The sequence below is a fragment of the Lissotriton vulgaris genome, chromosome 6 (genome assembly GCF_964263255.1).
Source record: "Lissotriton vulgaris chromosome 6, aLisVul1.2, whole genome shotgun sequence".
NCBI lineage: Eukaryota > Metazoa > Chordata > Amphibia > Caudata > Salamandridae > Lissotriton > Lissotriton vulgaris.
The window spans coordinates 47,611,305-47,638,709 of NC_141694.1; positions in this window are offsets into that span (position 1 = coordinate 47,611,305).

Below are 27,405 nucleotides of genomic sequence, written 5' to 3' on the forward strand. Positions count from 1 at the left end.
GCCAACTCTGATGTCTAGCCGCTGGTACTCTTTCAGCTGATCAGGGTCAGCTACACAATAAATATATTCCTTTTGGTTTTGAGGGATGGGTGATGGGGATCGGGATTCTCTTGATGACGACTGCCGAGATTGACATGTCCTGCACGAGTGGAAGCTGGATTGTGATGACCCAGTGGATGGGTCGCGTCTATCCTGGACTGCTCTGACATGATGACGACTGTTTGAAGGCTGGTGTTGCCGGTGCCTTCCCCTGTGGTCGCTCTTTGGTACTACCCCACACATGCTTTCAAAATGGTTGTCTCTACCACCCTTCCGGCATTGTTGTCCTAGTGCTGGGCATGCATCTGCATGCAGGAAGTAGTATCCGCATCTGTAGCATTTGAGTTGTCTGTCTGATCGTCCCCTCACGTGACTCGTATCTTTGTGTCCTTTGCTTGACTGGTGGTGATGTCTCTTGGATCTGGAGGAATGCACCTGTGGTGGAGATTGTCTGTGCACTTGTCGAGACTGCGTCCTGAATACTTGTTCTCGTCTCTCACCTTTCCCGACTGCCATTCTCTTTGCATGTTCATCAGCTTGTTCATCTACTCTCGTCATCTCTACGATCTCTTCCAACGCGTAGCGCCTCTTGAGCAATTTGCGTCTCAGTGGTTCGGAGAGACACCCTTCTATGACTCTTAGTCGCAGGGCGTCTTCAGTTGAAAACTTGTCAAAATCACAGTACTTCACCAATCGTCTCAGACGTGTTACGAACGCCCCCAAATTGCTGCCTAGCACCAACATGCTCAGGATTATTTTTGTGCTGGAAGGGGTATCTTCCTTAACAAAAACAATTCCAAGAGGTGTTTTCCTCTTTCTATGTGAGCTGTGAATGCAGCACCCATGGAAAAAGGGAAGAACGAGGAGAAATGAAAACATTTCTCCTTGTTACGCCTCCGCTGGGGAGGCATCCAATTTTGGAGCTGCCCCAGGTTTACTTGATTTTGTAAATATGGAGCCACATCAAAATCCATGGTTGTTGTGTGTGAACCCCACGCAAAGCCCATGGAACACCTCCTTGACGCAGAGTAAGGCAACGCAGTGACTTGCGCTGCTATGTCTTACTCATTACTATGAGGACACGCAAATCCATGCAGGGTGTCTTTGCTCCGCCTCATAGGTATGGTTGAGATACCTGCGCTGACGGAGCCTCAAAAAAAGTGATGCTCTGGCGATGCAAGCCACTCATTTAAAAGCCTCAAAATATTCTGTATGTTTTTTAGGTCTTTCACCATCAGGTAGCTACATATAAAATAGTGGGCAGTGTAGTGAAAAATACATTAAAAAAGTTGTTACTCACCGGGAAATGTACTGTAGTACATTATGAACCCTCTATTAGTTAATGCACTTCAGAGATCTGTGTGTAACCAGAGCCACAGAATTAAATCTTGGTTGGTGCAGTGGCGAATAGTGACATGTATCTTTAGTGCTACAAGGTCACAGCCTGTACAGAAAGCACTGTGAATATGTAAGTCATTATTTTATACTTGTATTACACACAGTGGAAGATAGAATGCTGCAAAACGTGCAAATATTTTTAGAATAAAATAAATGGTGCTTTTAGTAATACCAGAACATATGTATTGCAATTTTCTTTCACACAACTGTACCTTCAACACCTCTTTAGGGGTTCTAGGGGCAGAATAAATGCAGTTAAAATTAAAAGCAAGCACTTCAGAGCCCAGTTGTTAAATCTTTGCACTACCACTAAAAAGACCAAATCATTATCATCACAAAGCTTGGTGAGTACCCTTTACACTTGCAGATTAACAGATAGGCACATAAGCATTTCATTCAGACAAGCAGGCATCCTGGCACGGAAGGCTTTTCACAGCACTAGAGACTCAAATGTTGAAACTTCAGATGATAACGATCTAAATTAGCCATCCTAGGAAGGCTTTATTTTTCCAAAATTGAAAGCAAAATTTTGGATTGCAGGCACAAGTGAAGCTGGGGAATGCGGGACCCACTTCCCAGGACTCCACAGCCCCCTGGGGTCGGCCGCACCCCATAGATTGAAGACCTTTGCCCTAGGATAAGAGCGGCTGAGTGATGTGTCCATAGACACCGCTCCCATACTGCTTGCTTCTTTTTCAGGTGCCACCTCTAGGATAAGAGCGGCAGAGTGGTGTGTCAATTGACATCGCTCCCATACTGCACCCTTTTTCTCAGGTTCCACCCCCATGATAATAGCGGCCGAGTGGTGTGTCCAATGAAACCGCTCCCATACTGCACGTTTCCTTTTCAGATCCATCCCCAGGAAATGAGCCGCCAAATGGTGTGTGTCCATTGACACCGCTCCCATACTGCACGCTTCCTTTTCTGGCACACCCCCTAGGATAAGAGCGGCCCTGTGGTGTGTGTCCATTGACAGGACTCCCATACTGCATGCTTCTCTTTCAGGTTTCACCCCCATGATAATAGCGGCCGAGTGGTGTGTCCAATGAAACCGCTCCCATACTGCACGTTTCCTTTTCAGATCCACCCCTAGGATTTGAGCGACCGAATGGTGTGTGTCCATTGACACCGCTCCAATACTGCACGCTATCTTTTCAGACCCTCCCTAAGATTAGAGCGGCCGAGTGGGGTATGTCCATTGACACCGCTCCTATACTGCACGCTTCCTTTTCAGGCACACCCCTAGGATAAGAGCGGCCCTGTGGTGTGTGTCCATTGACACCACTCCCATACTGCATGCTTCTTTTTCAGGTACTACTCCCAGGATAAGAGCCGCCGAGTGGTGTGTCTATTGACACCGCTCCCATACTGCACATTTTCTTTTCAGAGCCCCCTAAGATTAGTGCGGCTGAGTGGTGTGTGTCCATTGACACCGCTCCCATACGGCACACTTCCTTTTCAGGCACACCCCATAGGACAAGAGCGGCCCTGTGGTGTGTGTCCATTGACACCACTCCCATACTGCATGCTTCTTTTTCAGGTTCTACCCCCAGGATGGTACACAGACAAAATATCGATTTTTAAATATCGATATACAAAAATATCGAAGGTAAGTAATATCGACAGTCTAAATATCGATATTGGTATGATATCAGTAATATCGAAGTTGTAAATATCGATGTTAATAATATCGAAATTATTAACTTTGATGTTACTAATATCAATTTTTAAATAAATTTAGTGTATATTATATTGTATTTATTATGTTTTATTATTTATTTTTAATGTTATTTTATTAAATATTGTCTTTTACTACTGTAGCGGGTTGTGGGTTTATAGGGGAATAGGGTGGGAAGTAATTTAATTATGTTAAATTAATTAATAATTAGTAGGAATTATTAATTAATTAATTGAGAATTAATTTTTAATTATTTTTAATTAATTTATTAATTGATAAATATGTTCTGTAGCGGGTTATGGGTTTATAGGGGAATAGGGTGGGAAGTAATTTAATAATAAGTAATTAATTGATATATGTTTGTACATATTTTAATTAATAATTAATTGGTAATTAATTTCTATTAATTAGTTAATTAATTATTATAATTTTTTACATATTTATAATTATTAATTAGTTGGTAATTAATTATTATTAATTATTTAATTACATTAATTATAGTGTTTTTTTATATATAATTTATTGTTATTCTTTATTAATTAATTGTGTAAAATAATATTAATTATTAAATTAAATTAATTACAGCAAATGTGCTAATATATTTACTTTATTGTTATTGTTAATTAATAATTAATTGGTAATTAAATAATATTAATTAATTTTGGGTACAGGGGTATTTTTAGGGTTCAGGGTCAGTTTTCAGTTCATGGGTACAGGGGTATTTTTAGGGTTCAGTGTCAGTTTTCAGTTCATGGGTAAAGGGGTATTTTTAGGGTTCAGGGTCAGTTTTCAGTTTTTGGGTAAAGGGGTATTTTTAGGGTTCAGGGTCAGTTTTCAGTTTTTGGGTAAAGGGGTATTTTTAGGGTTCAGGGTCAGTTTTCAGTTTTTGGGTAAAGGGGTATTTTTAGGGTTCTGTGTCAGTTTTCAGTTCATGGGTAAAGGGGTATTTTTAGGGTTCAGGGTCAGTTTTCAATTTTTGGGTAAAGGTGTATTTTTAGGGTTTAGGGTCAGTTTTCAGTTTTTGGGTAAAGGGGTATTTTTAGGGTTCAGGGTCAGTTTTCAGTTTTTGGGTAAAGGGGTATTTTTAGGGTTATGGGTCAGTTTTCAGTTCATGGGTAAAGGGGTATTTTTAGGGTTCAGGGTCAGTTTTCAGTTTTTGGGTAAAGGGGTATTTTTAGGGTTCAGGGTCAGTTTTCAGTATTTGGGTAAAGGGGTATTTTTAGGGTTCTGGGTCAGTTTTGGGTTTTTGGGGTACAGTCGTACAGGGTAAAAATAAAATAAATTTAAATTAAATCAATTAAATGAAATTAAAAAATATAAAATTACATTAAATTATTAAGTTTTTAATTTATTTTAAATGTATATGTATTACTTTTAATTTTTTAATTATGTTTTAATATTTTTATTTAATATTTGTAACATTATATGTATTGTATAATTATTTTTACATTATTATTAATACATTTAAAAAAACGATATTTTTAATTTCGATATTTTTGTACTACGATATTATTTTTTCGATATTTTTGTACTTACCTTGTTAGGGATAGGATTCCGATATTTTTGACTTCGATATTTTTGTTCCGATATTTTTGTATGTCGATATTTTTGATTTCGATATTTTGTCAGATATTCCCCAGGACAAGAGCGGCCGAGTGGTGTGTCCATTGACACCGCTCCCATACTGCACACTTTCTTTTCAGAGCCCCCCTAATATTGGAGCGGCCCAGTGGTGTATGTCCATTGACACCGCTCCCATACGGCACGCTTCCTTTTCAGGCACACCCCATAGGATAAGAGAGGCCCTGTGGTGTACGTCCATTGACACCACTCCCATACTGCATGCTTCTCTTTCAGGTTCCAACCCCAGGATAAGAGCGACAGAGTGGTGTGTCAATTGACACCGCTCCCATACTGCACGCTTCTTTTTCAGGTTCCACCTCCAGGATAAGAGCGGCAGAGTGGTGTGTCAATTGACATAGCTCCCATACTGCACCCTTTTTTTCAGGTTCCACCCCCATGATAAGAGTGGCCGAGTGGTGTGTCCATTGAAACCGCTCCCATACTGCACGTTTCCTTTTCAGATCCACCCCAGGATATGAGCAGCCAAATATTGTGTGTCCATTGACACCGCTCCCATACTGCACGCTTTCTTTTCAGCCCCCCCCTAAGATTAGAGCGGCCGAGTGGTGTGTGTTCATTGACAGCGCTCCCATACTGCACGCTTCCTTTTCAGGCCCCCCCTAGGATAAGAGCCGCCCTGTGGTGTGTATCCATTGACACCACTCCCATACTGCATGCTTCATTTTCAGGTTTCACCCCCAGGATAAGAGCAGCTGAGTGGTGTTTCCATTGGCACCGCTCCCATACTGCACACTTCCTATTCAGGCACATTCCCTAGGATAAGAGTGACTGAGTCGTGTGTGGCTATTGACACCACTCCCATACTGTACGCTTTCTTTGCAGGTACACCCCCTAGGGTAAGAGTGTATCTACTGACAGCGTTCCCATGTTTGGCACTTCCACTTCACATCTACCCTAGGGGTCAGAGGTGCTTGGTGGTGTGTGTCCATCATCACATCTCCCTTACTGCGCACCAGGGCATCGATGAACCCCCGCTTTAGCAGCTTCATTGGGGTGGAATTCTTTATGGGCCTCTTCTGTCTGCAACTCGGCAGACCACAGCTGATAAATACTTCTATAAACGGATGGATAGATGAAGGATGGATGGCATAAAGGTTGGATTGATGGCGGAGTGGAGGGATTGATGAATGACAGTATGAATGAATGTGGTAGGGAAAGACTGAATGATATATGAAAGAATTAATAAGTGACAGAATGTAAAGGTGAAATAGTCGTGTGGATGTAAGAGGGAAAGGATAAATGGACATATGCTTGTTTGGAAGAGACAAGGGAGCTCTTCTAGGAAGAGTTGGACTTACTTCCTTTGGTTGCCTGGTACCATCAAAAGTTTTAGTTCAAAATGGGGCGGTATTTTAATTTTCTGGTTGCTCCCTTGGTGCATGTTTTAGCTTCACGTCCACACCAGGGATCAGAGGGTCCAGGTGGTGTGTGTCCATTAACACCACTCCCTTGGGGCTCGCTTCCAATTACAAATCCACCTCCAGGGATCAGAGGGGTCAGATGGTGTGTTCATTGACACCGTTCCTGTCCTGACTTTACCTTTTTAGATCCACACCCTAGGATAAGCAGCCATGTGGTGTGTGTCTATTGACACCATTCTCATGCTGTGCGCATCAATTTCATGTCCACCCCCGGGGATAAGACCAGCTAAGTGGTGTGTGTCCATGGACACAGCTCCCATGCTGAGCACTTCCACTTCACGTTCACCCTAGAGATCAGAGGGGCTAGGTTGGGTGTCCATTGACACCGCTCCAGTGATGCGCGCTTCCACTTCACATTCACACCCTAAGATAAGAGCACCCAGGTGGTGTGTGTCCATTATTTTAGTTATTTTATTTGTATTTATTTGTTGAATTTTATGTAGTGCGAACTTGACCCAAAGGCATAAGAGCGCTTCAAAGAGTTTGCATAGTAGCAATTACGTAGTTTACAAATTGGGGTAGGCATAAAGGCATATTGGCTATACCTAAGTGAAAAATATGAAGGTGTTAGGATCAGTAGATGATACATCTCTGAGGTAGAAACAGCATATATAAATGCATATTGTTTTAACAGCGCAATGTAGCAATACATATTGGGGTAGGCCTAAAGACATAATGGCAGTACGTAAGCAAAACATATAAAGTCATTAGGGTCAATAGCTGATACAGTTTTGAAGTGGAAACAATGTGTATGTATATATATATATATATGCCTGCTTATTCCAAACTGACGAACACGTTCCTCAGCTCCGGAACGCGACAGAAAGAAGGAACGGAAGACCCAGGATGCAGGTGAGTTTTTTAATTATTGATCGCACCTCGTCAGCATAATGTTTCGGCCTACGCAGAGGCCTTGGTCACATGACGCCATGAGAGAAGTGGGCAGTTTTTAAAGTGCAAGTGCAAAGAAATTTGTGTGTTTCATTGGTTGACCTGACATATATATATATATGTGTGTGTGTGTATATATTACCTACTGGCGGTCGCCAGAAGGTAGTTATAGTTAGGACCTAGTTTCCATAGGAAATCCGCAACATTCTATTTGGAATAACTTTGGTGCCGGTGGACGAATCTTTGCGGATTTCTCCAAGAAAATGGCCTGCTCCGCTCTGCTCCTTCACTGAAAGTTTGGGGGTAATTTGTAAAGCAGGGGCTGAGAAAAAAGGGGGGGTTCCAAAACGTGTTTTCCCCATGCAATTTTCTATAGGACCTTTAGCCAGGCTACAGCCCGAACGGCTGAACGGAATTATACCAAATTTGGCAAAAAGGTAGAGTTCTGTTCGCAGATCACGCTTTTTGTTAAATGGTGTAAATCCATTCAGTAGTTCCTGAGAAAATCAAAAGTAAAATCATAGATATATCTATAGGCGCTTACCGTACACGTACGGTCTGCGTACAGGTCCGCGTACCATACGCGTACCTTTCCGAGCACGAGCCGCATGCTGATTGGCTGTAAATTTATTTATTTATTTATTTTAAAAAATTATAAAGCGCAGCATTTACCCGTAGGTGTCTTGGCGCCTGTCTGTCTGTCAACACTCCAAACCAGGAAGTGTTGGCAGCCATCTTGTGTTCGGTAGACCGAGGCACAAGAAAGCAGAAAAACAAAAATGTAGAACACAAAAAGGGGGCAGAGTAGAAACACCCTGACCCCCTAGGCCTGCTCAGGGGGTCCCACAAGGACCCCCAAGGGCAAAAAAAAAAAGAAAAATTATTTCGGGAAAAATCGCTGGGTACGCGTACGTACGCGTACGCCGCTAAAAAACAGTCTGTTTTTTTTCAAATTACCCCCCGGGGGGGATTAAATCCCGGGGGCATAGTGAAAAAGAAGTGGGGGGGGCAAAAATCCCCTCCACACTGTCCCGGGGACTGCCTTCCATGGGGCAAAGTAATTATTTTACACCTCTCTGCAACGCAGCCCCCTGGTGCATACCGGAGGCTCCTGGTGGGCTAGTTGGCCCCCAGGAACCCCCAGTATGCAAGGGGAATTAGTTCCCCCTCTGAAAAAGTGCCAGCGGGCTGCATTGCAGAGAAGTGTAAAAAGGGGCGTGGCCTCATTACACCTCTCTGCAACGCCGCCCCCTGGCGCATACTGGAGGTTCCAGGTGGGCTAGTTGGCCCCCATGGACCCCCAGTATACAAGGGGAATTAGTTCCCCCTCTACAAACGCACCCGGGGGATGCGTTGCAGAAAGGTGTAAAAAGGGGCATGGCCTCATTACACCTCTCTGCAGCGCAGCCTCCTGGCGCATACTAGAGGTTCCTGGTGGGCTACTCGGCCCCCAGGGACCCCCAGTATGCAAGGGGACTTAATCCCCCAACTTAGAACACTCAACAGGGCCGTTTGCACAGTGGTGAAGGTAGGGGGTGGGGCTTAAGGTGATGTGAGTGCAAACATGCCCTGAGGTGCGTTTTAAGTTGGGGAATTATTTCCTGTTCAATCCAGAGGTCCCCTAGGGGGCAACTAGTCCAACAGGTATCTCCAGTAAGCGCCACGGAGCTGTGTTGCAGAGTGTTGTAAAAAAGGGGGCGTGTCCTTTGAACACCTCTCTGCAACACAGCTGCCTGGCGTATACTGGAGGTACCTAGTGGGCTAGTTGGCTCACAGGGGACCTCAGGATTGAAAAGGAATTAATTCCCCAATCTAAAACGCGCCACATGGCGTGTTTGCACACATGTTACCTCAGGCCCCGCCCCCTTCCTTCACTATTGAGCAAAATATTCCTGTAAATTCTGCCGAACTACGAATTCCAATTTACTCACCTGCCATCACAAGAAACATCAGTGCTGCATCTTTGAGCGCACTACTGATCCTGAAAAGTAATTCTAACCATACTTACAGTAACTTGAATTTCCTTCCATAGGCTAACATTGACTGGTTTCACTTGGAAATTTTTCTAAGTGTGGAGTTTTGGAACTTAAAAAAATACCTCTAAAATCAGCCGAACTACGAATTCCGATTTACTCACCTGTTATCAGGAGAGACCTCAATGCTGCATCTTTCAGCTCACTACTATTCCTGAAAAGTAAATTTAACTGTACTTACCAGTAACTTGAATTTACTTCCATAGGATATCATTGCCTGATATATAAAATATTTATAAATAAAAAAAAAGAATTATAAAAAAAAATATTACAATTTCAATATATAAAAAAAAATATTTTTCAAATTATATAAAAGATATGTAATGTAATTTAAAAAATAAAATATCTAAAAATAAATAATGTAAAATAATGTAGTAAAATAATACTTTTAAAAATTATCATTTACAAAACCTTAGAAATTCACTGAAAAAACCATAGGTTTCAGCCACGTTATAGTTAGGGATTAGCATTTAAAAAAACCTTAGAAATTCACTGAAAAAACCACAGGTTTCACACACGTTATAGTTAGGAATTAGCATTTAAAAAAACTTAGAAATTCACTAAAAAAACATGGGCCTGATTCATAGAATGAATTTAAGACTCAATCCTAAACTTACTATTTTGGTATTCACAGAATGCACTTACTACTTTTGGCATTCGCAGAATGCACTTACTACTATATATATATATTCACTGAAAAAAACAAAAAAACATAGGTTTCATATATATATATATATATATATATATATATATATATATATATATATATATATATATATATATGTATGTGCTTTCCACACCATACTTCCCATAACGCACAGTCTCATCTGAGCCTCCCAATGGTGGGTGTGGCATATGGAAAATTGAGAAGTTGGTTGGCGGTCATGCACGCCGCTTACGTTAAAGCCCCTGAAGAGAAGCATATGGAGCTTCGAAACGCGTCGGGCAGATCCATTACGGAGCGGCATCTGCAAGCGGATTCCCGTCCATAACCTACGCATAAATTAAGCTGCTGCTCGTGTGCTACTCAATGGTGGACAACCTTGGAGCGAGAATATACATGCGGCCATCCAGCCGCAGAGCAGGCACCACCCCGCTAGCTTTGGGGGTCACGGCAGTAAGGCAGCAGCCGTACATGGAATCGAGGACGGGCACTCTTGTGGGGTCCATACAGGACTTGATTTGTGCTTTCCACACCATACTTCCCATAACGCACAGTCTCATCTGAGCCTCCCAATGGAGGGTGTGGCATATGGAAAATGGAGAAGTTGGTTGGTGGTCATTCACGCCGCTTACGTTAAAGCCCCTGAAGAGAAGCATATGGAGCTTTGAAACGCGTCGGGCAGATCCATTACGGAGCGGCATCTGCAAGCGGATTCCCGTCCTCACCTACGCATAAATTAAGCTGCTGCTCGTGTGCTACTCAATGGTGGACAACCTTGGAGTGAGAATATACATGCGGCCGTCCAGCCGCAGAGCAGGCACCACCCCGCTAGCTTTGGGGGTCACGGCAGTGAAGCAGCAGCCGTACATGGAATCGAGGACGGGCACTCTTGCGGGGTCCATACAGGACTTGATTTGTGCTTTCCACACCATACTTCCCATAACGCATAGTCTCATCTGAGCCTCCCAATGGTGGGTGTGGCATATGGAATATGGAGAAGTTGGTTGGCGGTCAAGCATGCCGCTTACGTTAAAGCCCCTGAAGAGAAGCATATGGAGCTTCGAAACCCGTCGGGCAGATCCATTACAGAGCGGCATCTGCAAGCGGATTCCCGTCCCCACCTTCGCATAAATTAAGCTGCTGCTCGTGTGCTACTCAATGGTGGACAACCTTGGAGCGAGAATATACATGCGGCCGTCCAGCCGCATAGCAGGCACCACCCCGCTAGCTTTGGGGGTCACGGCAGTGAAGCAGCAGCCGTACATGGAATCGAGGACGGGCACTCTTGCGGGGTCCATACAGGACTTGATTTGTGCTTTCCACACCATACTTCCCATAAGGCACAGTCTCATCTGAGCCTCCCAATGGTGGGTGTGGCATATGGAAAATGGAGAAGTTGGTTGGCGGTCATGCACGCCGCTTACGTTAAAGCCCCTGAAGAGAAGCATATGGAGCTTCAAAACGCGTCGGGCAGATCCATTACAGAGCGGCATCTGCAAGCGGATTCCCGTCCTCACCTACGCATAAATTAAGCTGCTGCTCGTGTGCTTCTCAATGGTGGACAACCTTGGAGCGAGAATATATATATATATATATATATATATATATATATATATATATATATATATATATATATATATAAAATATAACGAGTTTGCCCCTGTGGAATCACCACACACACTGGAGTTTAAAATCCATTTATTGTTGCAGGTACGTTTACAGACTCAGCTCCTTCCTCAAATCAAAATAATTGCCAAACGCATTTCGGGCGGCATCTCCTCCCTTGTTCACTGGCTTACAAAAGTACTGGCTCATGCGGACCTCCTGATAAAGCTGCCAGGTCCCGCCCTTCTAGGCATGCCAAAAGCCTCCTGGACCTCGTAGTTCCACAAGTTTTAATTCTCCAAGTGGGTGCCGTGCAACGATTGTAAAAATTAAAATATAGTTCAGCATTGCCCATGTGGGATATTTGATGGCTGGAGACCATAATTCTGCAAACCATGCTAGCCCACAACTCAGGACTCCCTGTCCACTACAGCTTCGGTATCTTCCGGTGCTGGAGGTCCGCTCACTCAAGCGGCAGGGCGTTTCCGCGTCTGGGCCAGCCGCTACACAAAATCCAACGAGTTTGCCCCTGTGGAATCGCCACACACTGGAGTTTAAAATCCATTTATTGTTCCAGGTAAGTTTACAGACTCAGCTCCTTCCTCAAATCAAAATAAGAGCCAAACGCGTTTCGGGCGGCATCTCCACCCTTGTTCACTGGCTTACAAAAGTACCGACTCATGCGGATTTCCTGATAAAGCTGCCAGGTCCCGCCCTTCTAGGCGTGCCAAAAGTCTCCTGGACCTCGTAGTTCCACAAGTGTTATTCCCCAAGTGGGTGCCGTGCAACGATTGTAAAAATTAAAATATAGTTCAGTATTGCCCATGTGGGATATTTGATGGCTGGAGACCATAATACTGCAAACGATGCCAGCCCACAACGCAGGACTCCGTGTCCACTACAGCTTCGGTATCTTCCTGTGCTGGGGGTCCGCTCACTCAGGCAGCAGGGCATTTCCACAGCTGGGCCAGCCGCTACACAAAATCCAACGAGTTTGCCCCTGTGGAATCGCCGCACACACTGGAGTTTAAAATCCATTTATTGTTGCAGGTAAGTTTACAGACTCAGCTCCTTCTTCAAATCAAAATAAGTGCCAAACGTGTTTTGGGCGGCCTCTCCGCCCTTGTTCACTGGCTTACAAAAGTACCGGCTCATGTGGACCTCCTGATAAAGCTGCCAGGTCCCACCCTTCTAGGCGTGCCAAAAGCCTCCTGGACCTCGTAGATTAATGTGGTAAATAAAATATTACCCTGTCATAATTTCTATACTTAAACAAAGGGTCATGCATTAAATGAGAGGCAGAGTCCGTGGTGTCAGATTCAAAAGGGCTTTATTTCAATAACTGCAGTTAAGGGAGAATCGGGCTCCATCACCACTAAGGTTCAGGAAGGGTCATCATCTGAAGTTTATTCACAGAGTACAATATTTATACATTCATTCTTGTACATAGAGAAAAGAGGAGGACTTCAGGCGGAGCAGGAGAAAGAGATAAGAGTATGTGGGCGTGCACTTTGAGGAGTCATAGGGGTGTCATAGGTGGGTGGATACACGGAGGGGGTTTGCATGGCCAGCTGGAACCTTTGCCCTACTTGTGTGCGCAACTTGGTCATGACGTGCAATTGACGTGTAACTGGGGGAAGCTGGCTTTCGTTCTAGTAGGGAGGCCTTCAGTGTCAGGGCGACCTGTACATCTAGTAATATCTGATATCTGATATCTTAGGTCCGGGGATGTATTATCTGAAGCAAAAGGTCGCTCATCACCACGAGCCAGTGTGGGCATATATTTCTTCGTTCATTGCGTGGGGGCTGTGGGCTTTCTATGGATGCAAGCTCTGTAAATCACTTACACTGAGACAGAAAAGCTAGTTCCTATCTCTGCAGACGGGTTTTGTTTACTTTCCTCACTAGGCAGGAATGTGATTCAGTAAAGTAAGCAGATAACTGTGTTTGCAAAATACTGTCTTGGCAACCCCGTGCGAGGCCTCTCTCAGCTGAGCCAGAAATAAGTGAAAGGTCAGGGATACGTAGCAGCAGCTTTTAGAGTGTCTTGAGCCAAGAAAACCTTAATTCGGGTCCTGGCTCAACTGAGCCACAAAAGGGTTCTTCGTGATATTTATTAAACGTGCACAATGCAAAACACATGGGCCATGGGCCTCATTGCAGAATTAACATTTCTTTCATGGAAATCTTGATGACTGGCATCCTAATGCAGGACGCAAATGCAGAGGCATTATTATTGTGGCCATAGAGGGAAACATGCATGAGTGTCATGCACATACACTAATCGTTGGGGTACACGTAGGGGGACATATTAGCCATGTAAAATTTCATTTTCCTCATTCCCTCCTTGTCCCCTACGTTCCCTTCAAGTCACATCTATTTGCATAAGACCTTGTATATGGTCATACAGCATCATTTGTTCTTCTTTTCTCTTTTGGACATGTGGATGGGGAACACAGACAGTGGCACACAGGCCGCAAATCGCCGGGCCACATTGCAGACAGAGATAGCAGCCGAATATCATGAGCAGTATCATTCCTAGGAACGACAACACTTTCCATCCCCATGCTGATATTACACTCCAGAGCCAACCGGACCAAGTCCATGTGCCTGGGTCTTGATGTATCTCGTGAGCAATCTTGTGAAGCCTTGTTATTGCTGCGTACACAGATGGCGCGTTATTCGGAATGAAAACGCAGCAACTAGAGCCAATCAATCTACAAGCCCCGCCCCTATCCGCCAGGATGACCTCAAGAACAAGACGGTTCTGAAGAACAACAAGTCTCATGGCAGACTGTTCCTGGGTCAAGTTAGCCAGGGCAGATGCAGTCTCATTCACTACTGCTTCCAGAGTTCTTGTTAACCTGCGTATGAGTTTACTGTTTTGGATGGGCCCTATGAAGAAAAAGAATCCTCTATTGAAGTCTGTATATTGCTCCCAAGCTGTCTCAGTCTGATCAATCACTGGAGACTCGATCTCTCTCCTTTGTCTGGCATGATCTAGTCGTGAATCTCGATGATAATGGGATGGGGCCCGAAAGACAGGGGGCAGAAGGAACGATATATAGCATGTTCCACCCCAGTCTAAGGGCCGATGTACATAGGCTGTCTTACCGCATATGAAATAGGAATGGCGTGATGCTTTGAAAGAAGACTTTCCCTTATCATTAAACGAGACTACAGCATTACACTTGCTGTGTCCCATGTGTACTGAGCCTTTCTTTCTAACGCACAAATCACCTTTTGCTGGTAGGACTGTAATAAAAGGGGGACCTGTATTCTGCTTGGGCTGAACATTCAGAATCATAAAACTAAGGGAAGCATTTCCTTGCGCATACTCTTCATTTTCTAGATTGGTTCCCTTCCTTTGGGGGAGTCCGTCATCGTCTGGAAAACATGCCTCATTCATTACTTTATTCAAATTTCCATATATCCATTCATCCTGGTCACCTATGGACTTGTTGTCTAGTGATGTCATTTAAGCAAACCATGCTCCGCATGAACCATTGTGGGAGAACGGTAAAGGGAAAAAGGGCAGTACTCCCTTCGTTTTCTGAAAAGGTGGGAGCTGGCCACATACCCAGCAATCTGTCGCATTGCTGGTCTGATGAGAACGATGCAACATTCGAATAAAAGTATTGTTGCGCAGGGCTAGTCGATATGACAGTTCATGGGGTGGCAGATCACTGAATGTATGCTCTATTGTAGTATTAAAGGAAAAGTGTACGTGTGAGGCAATAGGAGGAAAGAAAACATGTAATGTCAAGCTGATACATATTATAGTGATGCATAGAAGGGAAAGAAAAATCAGAGTTACTATACATCTACTGCGTAATATCTTGCAGTACTTCTTTTTCATCCTGCTCTTTCTACTATTCTGGTCCGTGATCTTATACATGTCAGAAAACCTGTCTAACCGATTCACCACCTAGTGGACTTAAACAATTAAACGCTGTCTGACTTACTAGATCTTAGCTTGGACCTATACTCTTGTTGTGGAGTCTTTTCTAGCAAAGGGGGCTTAAAGTCTGTACTATCTTTAGTACTATCGGCATTGTCCTTTGTCTTTATTAAAGTTCCTTGGGTTCCGTAAAATTGCTTGCAGTGTTGGGCATGGATCCAGCTCTTTCGTCCTTCCACTTTGATAGCCGTCCTCGTGGTCAGTAGCACAAGCTTCGGCGACTTCCAACGTGGCTCCAGGGGACTTGACCAATCAAAATTTCTCACCAGGACTAGGTCTCCAGGGACGACGACGTGATCCTTAACCTGGGTGTTGTCTGGGAAAGCGGCGGCAACCTGTGAACGACAAGAGAGTAGTGCAGACATCAAGGAAGCCAGGTAATCTGTCAGCATGTTACTGTCAACATCAGTGATTTTCTTGGGCATAGGCGTACCCCACATATTTGGTGGTCTACCGAAGACCACTTCATAAGGAGATAGGCCTGTTCTGGAATGAGCTACCATACGCATGTAAAAGAGGGCAACCGGCAAGGCTACCATCCAATCCACGCCTTTTTCTGCACAGACCTTTGCTAACTTTGTCTTGAGAGTCTGGTTGTGGCGCTCGACGAGGCCAGCTGCCTCAGGGTGTCGTACACAATGAAACTTCCAACTATATCCTAACAGTAGGGATACTTGTTTCATTAATTCAGAAGAGAAAGGCTGACCGTTATCTGAGTACACGACACGGGGCAATCCGTATCTGGGAAAAAACTCGCGCACCAATTGCCTGGCGGTTGTCACAGCAGTATAATCTGAGACTGGGTACGCTTCTGTCCATCTAGTAAGTGCACATACTACTACCAGGACATACTTGTAACCTATTCATCTGTCCATCTGGATATAATCCATCTGAAGGACTTCAAAAGGGTGGTCAGGAGGATGAAATCCGCCTTGTTCCACCGGAATGCCTTTACCTGGATTGAACTGGCAACAGATCATGCAGGTACGCACTTTCTGTTTCGCTGCTGCACGCAGGTGCTTGTTAAACCAGATATTCTGTAAGCTGTCTAGCATTGCTTTGCCATTGCTTTGCCATTTCATCTTCGTTCTGAGACCAATCTTCTGAAATTTCGCAAGCTTCTAAAAACTCACCTCTTCCCGCAATAACTTCCTCCCTCTCTCCGACTTCACCCTCAGAAGTTCTGCAATTCCAGCGCTGGGACGCTCACGGGCAGCCATGCGCTATATAAAACCTAAATTTCATTTCATTTCATTGCCTTTTCTCCCAAGTGTGCTGGACTATGTGCTGTGTTTATGATGACTTGTACCATGGAATCAGGGAGAAACCATGATGCTTTGCCTTTAGTCATCCATCCTTTGTCAGTCTGGACCCCTCCTTGTTCAGTCCATTTCTTTATTTAATCTGAAGTGGCATGTGTCTGTATGTCGAGTACATCTTGAGAAGGATCCCTGACTGTCATGCTTTTTGTCAGTAATGGTACTTCTGTCTTTGTCATGTCTGTTGGTGTCTGGGCTGTAAGTTTAGCAGTTCGGTCTGCCAGGTCATTACCCTGGGAAATGGTGTCTGTAGCTCTGGTGTGTGCTTTGCATTTTAGGATAGCTATGGCTGTAGGTAAATGTATTGCTTCTAACAGGGCCTGAATGAGCGGGCCGTGCTGAATTTTAGTCCCATGAGAGGTCAAGAAACCTCTCTCTCTCCAGAGAACTCCGAAGTCATGAACTACGCCAAAAGCGTACTGTGAGTCTGTATAAATGTTCACTTTCAAGTTCTTGGCTCTTATGCAGGCTTGTGTCAGAGCGATGAGCTCTGCTGCTTGTGCTGACAGTGTGTCTATTCTGTGGGTCTCTATGACTTCAGTAGCAGTGGTCACTGTATACGCTGCCACTAACTCTCCTGTGCTTGTTCTCATGCATGAACCATCAACATAAAGTGTCAGGTCAGGGTCTGGAAGTGCAACATCTGTCAAGTCTTGTCTTGGTTTCGTCACTATATTCATTACTTCCACACAGTCATGTGGTGCGGTGTCTACTGTACTTGTGGGCAAGAGTGTAGCAGGGTTAAGAATGTTACATCGTCTGATCTCTATGTGTGGCTGAAATAACGTCAGTTCATATCCTGTCAGTCTCGCTACAGTCAAGTATTGTGTCTGTGTCCTGTTCAAGAGAACCTCCACTGCATGTGGTACCTGGACTGTCAGAGGGTGTCCTAATACAATCGAGTCGCTTTGTCTTATATCTAGAGCTGTTGCTGCAACTGATTTCAGGCATGCAGGCAGAGCCTGTGCCACTGGATCCAGTGTACTAGAAAAATAAGCACAAGGCTTTTGTTTTCCTGCTTGTTTTCTTGTGTGAGGACAGATAGTGCTGTTCCCTCCCGCTCGGTCACAAAAAGCATAAAAGGTTTGCTGTAACAAGGAGTTGCTAAAACTGGCGCTTGACATAAGGCTCTTTTTAATTCTTCAAATGCCAAGGTATGTTCTTGTGTCCAAGGGAGGACAGTCGAAGACGCTGCCTCCTGTGTTGTCAACTGTATGAGTGGTTTGGCTAGGTAGGCATACTGGGGAATCCATTGTCTGCAGTATGAAGTGAGGCCAATGAAGGCACGTACTTCCTTTTGTGTCTTGGGCTGTGTAAGGTTAACAATTAACTGGATGTGTTCTTGTGTCAGCTGCCTACCCCTCTTGGACAGCAAGTATCCAAGGTACACCACTTGCTGTGCACAGAATTGCAACTTGGAAGGGAACACTTTGTGCCCCTTGTCTGCCAGACAGTGTAAGACTGTCAGTGATGCATTTTCGCAGTCTGGTTCTGAATGTGCAGTAATCAGTATGTCGTCAACGTATTGGAGCAGTGCGGTGTTGGCAGGCATGTAAATACTGTCTAGCTGTCTCTTTAATGCTTGACTATATATGCTAGGACTCTCTGTGAAACCTTGAGGAGCTCTCGTAAATTTAAAGCTTCGTCCATTTAAACTGAATCCAAATAAGTATTGGCTGTCTGGATGAATGGGAACACTAAAGAAAGCATTCTTCAAATCAATTACAGTGAAGAATGTTGCCTCAGAATCAATAGCAGTCAATAATGAAGAAATGTCTGGGACCACTGGGTATTGTGGTACTATACATTTGTTCAATTCTCGAAGGTCAACAACTAGTCTGTAAACTGGTGGTGCATTAGGGTCTGTTCGTTTGAGAATAGGAATCACAGGTGAGTTACATACATTCGAGTCAGTCTCTACTACCACCCCGTGTGCAATGAGTTTGTCAACAATTTTCAATAAGGCAACTACGGAATCAGGTGGTAACTAGTATTGTCTGATACGTGGTAGTACTACTCCTGCTTTGACAGTGACACGGTATGGTGTTATGTCCATGTAACCTACGTCAGTCGGACCTTGTGCCCATAAGTGCTGTGGTACATTCTGGAGTCTATGGTCAAAATCTCTCATCACATAATGTCCCTTAAAATCACGTAAAAACAATCGTACCCCTTCCGGAGAACAACATATAACTGCTCCTAGTTCTTTCAATGTCTTTATGCCAAGCAAGTTTTCTGGACATGATTTAGTAAGTAGCAAGTCTGTGGTACGTGACAATGGACCAACTCCAAGGGAGATTGGTTTCGATACTTCATTAACAATAGGCTTTCCTGAAAATCCCAGGGAAATATTCTGTGAGCCTGAGAGTGGTGCCCCTGGAACCTCATCATGGCTGATGGTAGTTCTGCTTGCCCCTGTGTCAATCAGAAATTTTCTGTCTTTTCCCAATACACGACTATGTACATAAGGACCTTCTTGATCTACAGGAACCTCAATAAGGGGCAAGCCTACTTCCCTCTCAAGGCTGTTTCATGAGAGCTGTTGGTATTCTGGATAGTCTGACTGCGTGTACTGATACATTTGCTGTGTGGCATTAACAGGTTGTGGTGGGGGTGGAAAATTTGCTACTGTCTGGTTTGTGTTCTGTTGGGTGCTATTTTGCCTAGGAACATGTGGTCGCTCCTTTGTTCTGCCTGTAGCTATATTGTGTTTCAGGACAGCACATTCATTTACATAGTGACCTGGTTGCTTACAATAATTACAGCTCCCTTTGACAGGTGCCGTGTTATTTCTGGCAAATTTGTTCGTGTTGGCTGGCACTGATTGGGCAACTAGCACTTTCATTTTTGTGTCTTTCAAGCGTCTCTTTTCATGATCCTGTTCTTCTCTAATCCTGTTCTGGTGATATTGTAACATTTGCAACATTTGCGAAGGACTATTTGCTTGCCAAGTACTCTCAACCTTCAGTACTCTATTCTTGATCTGTAGTAAGGAATTCTCTACTAATTTGCTCACAAAAAGATGTGGATATGACTCGCTACTGGGCTTAAGGCCGCTATTAATAGAAAAGCATTTCTCGAATCGGGAATAGAAATCACTTGTGTCCTCATATTGTTTCTGTTTACAGGCTGAAATAGCATCCCAATCTTCCTTTTTAGTAGTCAATAGTCTTGGCAAAACTTGTATTAGGAGTTCAGGCAGTGCTGCAGCTTCTTTCCCAAGACCAACCCCAGGGAGCCTGGCTTTATCCTCTGTTTCCAATGCTGTCCAACTTAACTTTTTCTCTCCCACCTCCCAATCCTTTTCCTTAAGCTTTTCATAAATACCCGCAGGCAACAGTACTTTCAATAATTTCAGGATGTCAGCATATGTGTAATCTCCGATGCGGAGAATGTCCTTTAATTCACGGTGGAACCCCCCCCGGATCTTTGTCATGGCAAGGCAGCATCTTTTTCATTTCCAGTATTTCTAATTTTGTCAAGGGAGTGTAAACATACACTCTTTGAAGCGCACCATCCCCATCTTTGACGGGGTGGACCTCTAGTAAGGGGTTCTGTCTGTCTATGTACATGTTCTTTCTGTCGTGGTGTGGGGCAGGGAGAATGCATGTGGTCAGAGAAGATAAGTACTTATGACGTTTGTCTAAAATGACATTTATTAATTCAGTACCTAGGCCTGTCCATCTTTCTAGAAGTATGTCGTCCAGTAACTTATGCAAGGGACCGGGATCAGAATATTGACTTTCATACAACGTTATCAAATGTTGGACCATGTAAATACCAGCCAAACGCTGTTCGTTCGGTGGAAGACTCAAGAAAGTCTGGGCCAATATATCATTACTGTATATATTAGAATTGGACACCCATTGGACGGCTGACCGGGCCAATTCCTTTTCATGTGGGGTCTGGAATCGCTCACTCTTTATCCGTTGTTCCAGGGCTTTTTCAGTAGCTTGGAATAGATTCTCAAGGGAATATCTTTCTTTTATAACCGGCCCCTTTTTACGGTAGTCGAGGCCTTTGGGCCTGTCAAACTGTCGTGCTTTGCCTACATAACACACTTTGTCCTTTTCCTCCTTTTCTGGGTCTAATTCCTCCACTGAGTCATCATACTTCCCGTCAGACTCTTCACGGTGTATTTCTAAGATCTCCTTTCGTATTTTCTTATACATACTTTCTATCTGTCCCTGTTTATCATGCCGACCGGCAGCTATGTTGTCACTCCAATCCCTTAGACCTTTCTTTACCTCGTTGTCTGGTTGGTCTTGTTCCCTGATCAGACAGTTAATCAAAAAACGTAGGATAACGCTCTTAACCTCCACCTTTCTGTGTTCCATAGCCTTTTCTATACACTCGGATCCCTCTCCCGTTCTAATGAAATGGTATATTTTATCTAGGTGTTCCTTCATGTCTGGTAATGGGAGCAAATAGTCGGTGGCATGTCTTAATCTTAGTGAATACATGAGCATTGGACCCTCCCCTGGTACCGGATCGTATATACAACGTTGGATCGTTACGGAATGCTTTGATGGCGTCGATGTCAATTGTGGCGTTCGTGGTTGCCCTAGTGGTCCTAGTCCTAGCGCTGTTCGTGGAGTTTTTGGAGTTGGCGGTGGCCCCACACCCCCTACTGCCCCTTGTCCTACGTCGTCTTTCACGACCTGCTGGAGCTGTTGAAGCTGAGCCGCTGTTGGGGGCGGAGGGAATTCTGCGTTTACATAGTCTGGTGCGGGCTCCTCTAGATAGGAGGCAATAAAAGCATCAGGGGCTGTTAGCTTTATTTTACGTGCTCTATAGGGTACAGGTGGTGGCTGGTGTGACCTACGGGATGTTTCGGAGGGGGTCACTCTAGCTAGTTCTTCTGAGAGGACGGGATAAATACCAGCAACAATGGCATTTCTTTCTCTATCAGCCTGTTCTGCTTTGACCCGTTCCCCCTCCTCCCGCAGTTCCTTTTCTTTGGCTTTTTCCCCTGCTTGTCTAGCTCTTTCTGCTTGATGCATTTCTTTCTCAGTTCTCCTATGTGACTCTTTGCGCCACAATTCAATGGCATCTTTCTGTGCTGGTCTTGATTTCTTTTTCCATAGCGCTTCCTCTACTCTCATAATGCATTCAGAATCCCATGTCCCCGAGATGGGCCATCTGTACTTTTCCTCTAAATCCTTCGTGTACTCTACCCATAAGTCTAAAAACAAAATGGCGTCTAGCCCATGTTTGTTATACATGTAATGGCCAGGTGTGTCTCTAGGCGGGATGTTAACTGACTCTTCTAGTATTCCTTTCCTGGTCCCTATCTGACGTAACTTAGAAAACAGTGGCATGTTGAAACTAACTCAATGAAAACACAATACACACAAAAATACTCCGACTGAAACAATCATTCACACTACAATACTAAAACATTAAAACAAATAACAGTTTGACTAGATACATGTACTTGAAAACAGTTAACTTTATGCACTGGAATACAGTACAGCCATACCAGTCTCGTAAAGAGACACGTCTTTACCGTGCCCACCGAAATGGACCCGTCTTTACTGTGCCCACGTTTACCCGTGGACCCGTCTTTACCGTGCCCGTGTGAACGGACACGTCTTTACCGAGCTCAACTAAATGAACCCATCTTTAACTTTATGCATTCCCCATAGTGGTACTCACCGGGAAGCAGAACTTGAAGGCCTCGGAAACTTGATACTGCGCATGCGCCTTGGAACAGGTGGGCCTCTGGAAACCTCGGACCTTGCTCTCTCACAGGTTGGGCTCTGGTTGGGATGATCTGCAGTCCTCACCGCCTCGTGTGGATGCCTGGTCGCAGTCCGTCCTCCTCGTGGGCCTGAGGGAGTAAGCAGGAAGTCCCGCTGGCGTGTACACTTTGAAGTCCGTCACGGCTGTAGAAGGGGGGCAGGGGCTGGACCTACATCGCCGGCGAGTGGAGAAGGGGATTAGTCCCTGTTCGGGCGCCAGATTAATGTGGTAAATAAAATATTACCCTGTCATAATTTCTATACTTAAACAAAGGGTCATGCATTAAATGAGAGGCAGAGTCCGTGGTGTCAGATTCAAAAGGGCTTTATTTCAATAACTGCAGTTAAGGGAGAATCGGGTTCTATCACCACTAAGGTTCAGGAAGGGTCATCATCTGAAGTTTATTCACAGAGTACAATATTTATACATTCATTCTTGTACATAGAGAAAAGAGGAGGACTTCAGGCGGAGCAGGAGAAAGAGATAAGAGTATGTGGGCGTGCACTTTGAGGAGTCATAGGGGTGTCATAGGTGGGTGGATACATGGAGGGGGTTTGCATGGCCAGCTGGAACCTTTGCCCTACTTGTGTGCGCAACTTGGTCATGACGTGCAATTGACGTGTAACTGGGGGAAGCTGGCTTTCGTTCTAGTAGGGAGGCCTTCAGTGTCAGGGCAACCTGTACATCTAGTAATATCTGATATCTGATATCTTAGGTCCGGGGATGTATTATCTGAAGCAAAAGGTCGCTCATCACCACGAGCCAGTGTGGGCATATATTTCTTCGTTCATTGCGTGGGGGCTGTGGGCTTTCTATGGATGCAAGCTCTGTAAATCACTTACACTGAGACAGAAAAGCTAGTTCCTATCTCTGCAGACGGGTTCTGTTTACTTTCCTCACTAGGCAGGAATGTGATTCTGTAAAGCAAGCAGATAACTGTGTTTGCAAAATACTGTCTTGGCAACCCCGTGCGAGGCCTCTCTCAGCTGAGCCAGAAATAAGTGAAAGGTCAGGGATACGTAGCAGCAGCTTTCAGAGTGTCTTGAGCCAAGAAAACCTTAATTCGGGTCCTGGCTCAACTGAGCCACAAAAGGGTTCTTCGTGATATTTATTAAACGTGCACAATGCAAAACACATGGGCCATGGGCCTCATTGCATAATTAACATTTCTTTCATGGAAATCTTGATGACTGGCATCCTAATGCAGGACGCAAATGCAGAGGCATCATTATTGTGGCCATAGAGGGAAACATGCATGAGTGTCATGCACATACACTAATCGTTGGGGTACACGTAGGGGGACATATTAGCCATGTAAAATTTCATTTTCCTCAGTTCCACAAGTGTTATTCCCCAAGTGGGTGCCGTGCAACGATTGTAATAATTAAAATATAGTTCAGTATTGCCTATGTGAGATATTTGATGGCTGGAGACCATAATTCTGCAAACGATGCCTGCCCACAACTCAATACTCTGTGTCCACTACAGCTTCAGTATCTTCCAGTGCTGGAGGTCCGCTCACTCAAGCGGCAGGGCGTTTCCGCGGCTGGTCCAGCGCTACACAAAAACTTACAAGTTTTCCCCTGTGGAATCGCCGTACACACTGGAGTTTAAAATCCATTTGTTGTTGTAGGTAAGTTTACAGACTCAGCTCCTTCCTCAAATCAAAATAAGTGGCAAACGCGTTTCAGGCGGGATCTCCGCCCTTGTTCACTGGCTTATAAAAGCACCGGGTCATGCGGACCGCCTGATAAAGCTGCCAGGTCCCGCCCTTCTAGGCGTGCCAAAAGCCTCCTGGACCTCGTAGTTCCACAAGTGTTATTCCCCAAGTGGGTGCCGTGCAACGATTGTAAAAATTAAAATATAGTTCAGTATTGCCCATGTGGGATATTTGATGGCTGGAGACCATAATTCTGCAAACGATGCCAGCCCACAACTCAGGACTCCGTGTCCACTACAGATTCGGTATCTTCCGGTGCTGGAGGTCTACTCACTCAAGGGGCAGGGCGTTTCCCGGCTGAGCCAACCGCTACACAAAATCCAACGAGTTTGCCCCTGTGGAATCGCCGCACACACTGGAGTTTAAAATCCATTTATTGTTGCAGGTAAATTTACAGACTCAGCTCCTTTCTCAAATCAAAATAAGTGACAAACGCTTTTCGGGCGGCATCTCCGCCCTTGTTTACTGGCTTACAAAAGTAGCGGCTCATGCGGACCTCCTGATAAAGCTGCCAGGTCCAGCCCTTCTAGGCGTGTCTAAAGCCTCCTGGACCTCGTAGTTCCACAAGTGTTATTCCCCAAGTGGGTGCCGTGCAATGATTGTAAAAAGTAAAATATAGTTCAGTATTGCCCATGTGGGATATTTGACGGCTGGAGACCATAATTCTGCAAACTATGCTTGCCCACAACTCAGGACTCCGTGTCCACTACAGCTTCCGTATCTTACGGTGCTGGAGGTCCGCTCACTCAAGCGGCAGGGCGTTTCCGTGGCTGGACCAGCCGCTACACAAAATCCAACGAGTTTCCCCTGTGGAATTGCCGCACACACTGGAGTTTGAAATCCATTTATTGTTGCAGGTAAGTCTACAGACTCAGCTCCTTCCTCAAATCAAAATAAGTGGCAAACTCATTTCGGGTGGCATCTCTGCCCTTGTTCACAGGCTTACAAAAGTACCGGCTCATGCAGACCTCCTGATAAAGCTGCCAGGTCCCGCCCTTCTAGGCGTGCCAAAAGCCTCCTTGACCTCGTAGTTCCACAAGTGTTATTCCCCAAGTGGGTGCCGTGCAATGATTGTAAAAATTAAAATATAGTTCAGTATTGACCATGTGGGATATTTGATGGCTGGAGACCATAATTCTGCAAACGATGCTAGCCCACAACTCAGGACTCCGTATCCACTACAGCTTCGGTATCTTCCGGTGCTGGAGGTCCGCTCACTCAAGCGGCAGGGCGTTTCCGCGGCTGGGCCAGCCACTTCACAAAATCCAACGAGTTTGCCCCTGTGGAATCGCCGCACACACTGGAGTTTAAAACCCATTTATTGTTGCAGGTAAGTGAACAGACTCAGCTCCCTAGAAAGCTCACTTTTGTTTATTTTGTGTAAATCCGTTCAATAGTTTTGGAGAAATATCGAAATTTACAGATATCGATATTTGGGAATTCTGCCATCTGATTGGCTGAGGCGTTACGAGCACAAGCTTGCTGCTTATTGGCTGCGAGCTGTCGCAACTAGGCAAACAACGGAGCGATAGAAAATTGAAAGGTACCCGCACCACCGCAAGAAGCCGACAACATAACCACCAGGGGAAGCGGAGCAGGAATAACCAGGCTCTAAGCGACTCGGAGGTAGGGAGACATCGGCATTTCAAACATTAAAGCGGCACGAGCAAGTTAGGAGTGCATTCGGGTTCAATCACCAATGTTTAGTGAAACGGCACGTTGTGAAGTTGCAACAGAAATTTTCAAAACTTGCCCTGGGGGGGACACGCAGGGCGCGAGCCAGGCACAGAGTGCTGCGCAAACAAATATAAAGAACAAATATTAGCAACTAGAGAGACTCCATGAAAGGGAGATAAGAAAATGGTGGGAGGCCACCTCCTTGCAGCACTATGTCGAAGTAAACCATGTGGTCTTCGCATATACACGGTTCCGGCTTATGAGACCCCCGACCCTGATCTTCTAAGTGAGTGGGCATAATATACGGCACATTCGTCTCAAGGAATGTTAAAAATTCTAATTAAATTTGCCTGGAGAGATCGCGAGAATGCTTTAAAGGACATTGAATCCCTTGAAAGCAGCATCCTTGAGACAGTGGAACAAAATAAAGATGATGAGTAGAAGGAAATCATAAAGAAACGTCTGACCACATATGAAAAAAAGATTCAAGCAAGGAAACAACAAAAATTTGAAAGAGACTCATGATTATGAGCAAGGAAGGATACTGACCGTCGCAAGAAGATACGGCGCACCCGGCAGAGATCTGAAGACTTCTAAGCAAAAGGCAATTGAGGTTAGAGATACCTCAGAGTCTGAAGTCACTAGTGCTGAGCAATCAGAGGAAGAGGGATCTAGTGCGCGACAAGCGCAAAGACAACAGCCTTCTTTTCACGAGGAATTCAACCTCATCAGACGGACATGATTGAGAGGGGGAAAGGGGCGTCCCCCGGAACAACAACAAAAAACAAGCGCTTCAAGAGAAGGGGCGGCAGGAAACACTGGAAGTGGAACAAGGCCAACCAGAAATCAGAGGGGCCGAACCAACATGGATTAGGGGACAACCTAACAATTGTCAATCTCTCTCAGAAAAAACTGACACCAGAAGAAGAGACTGTGCTCAAACTGGGTCTAACCTTCTGTCCCACAAGCAGTTATGAATACACACAAACACAAATTGTTTTTTTTAAATTTATTCGGAAAATCAAGTTACTGAAGTTCTTTAAATTAAGAACCCCTTGAGAACAACCACTAAGGGGTGCAACAAGGGGACCAAAAGGAACACAAGAACCAGAAACAGTAACTATCCGGGACTTGGATACCCTAGCGATGCTTGAGGAATTGAGTAATGAAAATAGTACTCAGCCGGTGTCACAAAGAGACAATGCCACAAGAGCAGCGGAGATGGGAATAACACAAATAGGAGAGAAAAGCCCATTCAAAACATTGTCACGATTCTGCCTCCAACTGCTCACCGATGCTATTGACATTTTTTCAGATACTGTAATCCAAGAACTCCAAACCTTTAGAAGAAGGGAGGGGGACTCAAAAGGAAAAATGAAAAGGAACCTGTCATTCAGCCAGAGGAAAGCCATACAGAATCTGGAACAAGATTAATTAATCATAATAAAACCATCGGACAAGGGCGGTAACGTTGTCTTACAAACCAGAGACAACTACTGAAAAAGAGCTTTACGACAACTCCATGACAAAGACAACTATGTCCTTACCACAGAAGAAGCATACAAAAAGAATATTCATGACTATGCTGATCTCATAAACAAATGGTATGA